Genomic DNA, 5,000 nt, shown 5'->3' with positions numbered 1-5,000 from the left:
TTCTTTTTCTTTTTTTTTTTTTTTTTAATTCTTTTTTCTTTTATTTTCTTCCTTCTTTTTCCTTTTATTTTCCCTTTTTTTTCTTTCCCTTACTTTCTTATTTCTTCCTTCCTTCCTTCTTTTTTTTCTTCCCTTTTTATTTTTTTTCCCTTTTCCCCTTTTTCCCTTTAATTTTTCCCCCTTTTTTATTTTTTTTTTCCCCCCTTTTTTATTCCTTTTTTTTTCCCCGATTTTTTTTCCCTTTTCTTCTTCCTTTTCCTTTTTCTTTTTTTTTTTCCCTTTTTTTTTTTTTTTTCTTTTTTTATTCCCCCCCTTTTTTTTTTTCCCTTTTTCCATTCTTTTCCCCTTTTATTCCCTTTTTTTTTCTCCTTCCCTTTTCTCCATTTCTTCTTCTTTCCCCTTTCTTCCCCCCCCTTTTTTTTATTCCTTCTTTCCCTTTCCTTCTTTTTTCTTCTCTCCTTCCCTTCCCTTTTCTTTTTTTCATTCCTTCTCTTTTTCTTTTCTTTTTTTCCCTTCCTTTTCCTTTTTTACCCTTTTTCTCTTCTTTTTTCTTTTTTATTTTTTTTTTCTTTTTTTCCCCTTTTTTTTCTCCTTCCCATATTTTTTTTTATTTTCCTTTTATTTTTCTTTTCTCTTTCTTTTCTTCCCCCCTTTTTTTTTTCCTTTTTCTTCCCTTCTTTTTCTTTCTTCCTTCTCTATTCCCCTTTTTTTTTTCCTTTTTTTTTAATTTTTTCCCCTTTTTTTTTCCTTCCCCTTTTCTTTTTCAAACTTTCCTTTTCTCTCCCTTAATCCTTTTTTTTTCTTTTTCTTTCTTTTTCCCCCCTTTTTTCATTCCCTTTTTTTCTTTTGTCTTCCTTCTTTTTTTAAATTTTCCTTTTTTCCTTTAATTTTTCTTTCTTTTTCTCTTCTTTTCCTTCCCTTTTTTCTTTCTTTCTTTTTTTTTTCCTTTCTTTTTATTTCTCTTTCCCCTTTCTTTTTCCCCTTCTTCCCTTTCCTTCTCTCCCCTTTTTTTTCTTTCTTCTTCCCTCCTTCCTTTCCCTTTTTTTTTTTTCTTTTTTCTTTCTTTCTTCTTTTTTTTCTTTCTTTCTTTTTCCCTTTTTTCCCCCCTTTTTTCTTTTCTTCCCCCCCTTTTTTTTTTTTTTTTTCTCCTCTTCCCCTTCTCTTCTCTTCCTTCTTTCCCCCTTTCCTTTTTTCTTCCTTATTTTTTCTTCCTTTTCTTCCCCCTTTTCTTCTTTTTTCTTCCCTTTTCTTTTTCCTTTCCCCCTTTTTTCCCTTTTTCTTTTTCCTTTTTTCCTTTTTTTTTTCCTTTCTTCCCCTTTTCTTTCCCCTTTTTTTTTTTCTTTCTCCCTCCTTCCCTTTTCTCTTCCCTTCTCTTCTTTTTTTTCCTTCTTTTTTCCCTTCTTTCCTTTTTTTCCTTTTTCCTCTTTTCTCTTCTCTTCCTTTTTTTTCCCCCCCTTTTTTTTTTTTTTTCTTCCCTTCTCTTTTTTCCCCTTTTTTCTTTATCTTCTTTCCCCTTTTTCTCTTCCCTTTCTCCTTCCCCCTTTCTTCCCCCTTTTCTTTTTCTTCTCTTCCTTCTCTTCTTTTCTTCTCTTCCTTTTTTCCTTTTTTTCCCTTTTTTGTCTTTTCCTTTCCTTTTTTTTTCCTTCTTCCCCTTTCCCTTCTCTTCTCTTCCCTTTTCCCCCCTCTTTCCCCCCCTTCTCTTTTTTTTCTTTTCTTCCTTTTTCTTTCCCTTCTCTTTTTTCCTTTTTTCTCTTCTTTACCCCCCTTTTTTCCCTTTTTTCTCTTTTTTCCTTCTTTTTCCCCTTTTTTTTTCCTTCTCTTTAAACCCCCCTTTTTTAATTTTCCCCCTTTTTCCCCCCTTTTCTTCCCTTCTTTCTCTTTTCTTCTATTTCCCCTTTTTTTCTCCCTTTTCTTTTTTCTCTTTTTTCCCCTTTTTTTTTCTTTTCCTCTTTTCTTTCTTTCTTTCTTTTTCCCTTTTTCTCTTCCCTTTTTTTTTCCCTTCTCTTTTTTCCTTCTTTTTCTCTCTTTTTTCTTCCCCTTTTCTTCTCTTCTCTTTTTCTTTCTATTTTTTCTTCCCTTTTTTTTCTCTTCCTTTTCTTTTTTCTCTTCCCTTCTTTTTTTTTTCTTTTCTTCTCTTTTTTTTTCTCTTCTCTCTTTCCTTCCTTTCTTTTCTTTTCTCTTCCCTTCTCTTCTTTTCTTCTTTTCCTTTCTTCCTTCTTCTCTTTCTCTTCCCCCCTTCCTTTTCTTCCCTTTTTCCCCCTTTCTTTTTCCCTTTTTTCCTTTTTCCCTTTTCCCCTTTTTTCCTTTCCTTTTTCTCTTTCCTTTTTCCCCCTTTTTTTCCCTTTTTCCTTTTTTCCTTCCTTCTTTTCTTCCCCTTTTCTTTCCCCTTTTTTTTTCTTCTCCTTTTTTTTTCCCTTTTTTTCCCCTTTTCCCTTTTTTCTTTTTCTCTTTCCTCTTTTTTTCTCCCCCCCTTTCTTCTCTTCCTTCCTTTCTTTTCTTTCCCGTCTTTCTTTCTTCCCCTTCCTTTTCTTTTTCTTTTTCCCTTTTTTTTTTCCTTTTTCCCCTTTTCCCTTTTCTCTTCCTTCTTCCCTTCCTCTTTTCCCCCTTTCCTTCTCTTCCCTTCCTTTTCTTCTTTTTTTCTTCCCTTTTTCTTTCTTTCTTTTTCCTTCTATTTTTCTTTCTCTTTTTTCCTTCCTTTTTTCCCCCTTCTTTTTCCTTCCTTCTTTTCTTTCTTTCTTCTCTTTTTTTCTCCCTTCCTTTCTTCTTTCTCTTTCTTCTCTTTTTCCTTCCTTTTTCTTTTTTCTCTTCCTTCTTTCTTTTTCATTTTTTCTCTTCTTTCCCTTTCTTTCTTTCCTTCCTTTTCTTCTCTTTTTTTTTTATTTCCTTCCTTTCTTCTCTTTTTCCTTTTTTTCTCTTTTTTCTTCTTTCTTCTCTTTTCCCCTTTCCCCCCTTCTTTCCCTTTTTTTTTTTTTCCTTTTTTTCCCCTTCTCTTCTTTCTCTTCTTTCTTTCCTTCTTTTTCCTTTTTTTTCTTTTCTTTCCCTTCCTTCTTTCTTTTTTCTTCCCTTCTTTTCTTCTTTTTTTTTTCCCCTTTTCTTCTTCCTTCTTTCTTCCTCTCTTCTCTTCCTTCCTTTCCCTTTTTTTTTTCCTTCCCTTCTCTTCTCTCCCTTTTTTTCTTTCTTCTTTCCCTTCCTTCTTTTCTTTTTCTTTCCCCCTTTTTCTCTTCTCTTCCTTTTTTTCCTTTTTCCCTTTTCTCCTTCTTTTCCCCTTTTTTTTTTTTTCTTTCTTTCCTTTCCTTCCTTTTCCCTTTTTCCCCCCTTTCTTTCTTCTCTCTTTTTTCTTCCCCTTCCTTCCCCCTTTTTTTCTTTTCTTTCTTTCTTTCCCTTCCTTCCCTTTTTTTCTTTCCCCCCTTTCTTTTTTCCCTTTCCCTTTCCCCTTCCCTTTCCTCTTTCTTCCCTTTCTCCCCTTCCCTTTTTTCTTTCCCCCCTCTTCTTTCCTTCCCTTCCCTTTTTTTTTTTTTTCCCCCCTTTCCCCTTCTCTCTCTTCTCTTCCCCTTTTTTTCTTTCTTTCCTTTCTCTTTTTTCCCTTTTTCTTTTTCCTTTCCCTTTTCTTCTTTTTTTCCTTTTTTTCCCCCCCTTTTCTCTTCTTTCTCTTCCCCTTTTTTCCCCCTTCTTTTTTTCTTTCTTTTTCTTTCCCTTTTCCCCTTCTTTCTTTTCTCCTTCTTTCCCCTTTTCCCTTTCTTCTTTTCTCTTTCTCTTTTCCCTTTTCTTCTTCTCTTCCTTCCCCTTCTTTCTCTTCCTTTTCTTTTCCCTTTTTTTTTTTTTTTTCCTTTCCCCTCTCCCTTTTTCTTCTCTTTCTCCCCCCCTTCTCTTCTCTTTCCTTTTTTTTTCCCCTTTTCTTCTCTTTTTTCCCTTTTTCTTTCCTTCTTCCCCTTTTCCTCTTCCCTTTCCCTTTTCTTTTCCCTTTTTCTTCCCCCTTTTTTTTTTTTTCCCCCCCCTTCCTTTTCCCTTCCCCTTTTCTTTCTTCTTTCCTTTCCCCTTTCCCCTTTTTTCTCTTTTTCTTTCCTTCTTCTCTTCCCTTCTCTTCTTTCTCTTCTCTTTTCTTTCCCTTCCCCTTTTTTTTTTTTCCCCCTTTCTTTTTTTTTTTCCCCTTCCCCCCTTTTTTTTTTCTTTCCCTTTTTTCCTTCTCCTTTCTCTTTCCCCCCCTTTTTCTTTCTCCTCTTTCTCTTTCTCTCTTCTCTTCCTTCTTTTCTTCCCCTTTTTTTCTTTCCTTCTTTCTTCCTTCCCCTTTTCTTCTCTTTTTTCTTCCTTCTTTTCTTTCCCTTTTCTTTTTTTCTTCTTTTCTCCCCTTTTTTTTCTTTCTTCTTTCCTTTCTTCTCTTCTTTCTCCTTCCTTTCCCCTTTTCTTCTCTTTTTTCTCTTCTCTTCATCTCTTCCCTTCTCCCTTTTCTCTTTTTCCTTTTCCCTTTTCCCTTTTCTTTTTCTCTTCCTTCCCTTCCTTCCCTTCCTTTTTTTTTCTTTCTCTTTCCTTTCTCTTCTTCTTTTTCCTTCCTTCCCTTTCTTCCCTTTCCCTTTCCTTTTTTTTTTTTCTTCTTTCCTTTTCCCTTTTCTTCCTTCTTCCCTTCCCTTCTTTCCCTTCCTTCCTTTTTCTTTCCCTTTCCTTCTTTTTCCCCCCCCTTCTTTTCTTTTCCCCCTTTTTCCCTTTTTCCCCCTTTTTCCTCTTCCCCTTTTTCCCCCCAATTTTTTCCCCCCTTTTTTTTTTTTCCCCCTTTTTTTTTTCCCCCCCTTTTTTTCTTTCCCCTTTCCCTTTTCCCCCCCCTTCCCCCAAATTTTTTTCAACAAATTTTTTCCCCTCCCTCCTTTCCCCCCCTCCAAAAAATCCCCCCTTTTAAACCCCCAAAAAAAAATTTTCCCAAAAAAAAACCCCTCACCCCCCCCCAAAACAAAAAATTAAAAAAAATTAATTAAAAAAAAAAATTTAAAAAATTTCCCCATTTCTTTTTT

The 5,000-nt window shown here is 34.4% G+C and overlaps 1 pseudogene; it reads right to left on the bottom strand.

The window, feature by feature from the left end:
• The window catches only part of LOC119589389, a 4,455-nt pseudogene extending 1,560 nt beyond the window's left edge, over nt 1–2,895 (bottom strand).
• Between the last annotated feature and the right edge of the window lie 2,105 nt (nt 2,896–5,000).

The sequence above is a fragment of the Penaeus monodon genome, chromosome 25, assembly GCF_015228065.2.
Source record: "Penaeus monodon isolate SGIC_2016 chromosome 25, NSTDA_Pmon_1, whole genome shotgun sequence".
NCBI classification, from domain to species: Eukaryota; Metazoa; Arthropoda; class Malacostraca; order Decapoda; family Penaeidae; genus Penaeus; species Penaeus monodon.
Note: the sequence above shows the minus strand (reverse complement) of the source record. Positions and strands in the feature narration are given on the sequence as shown.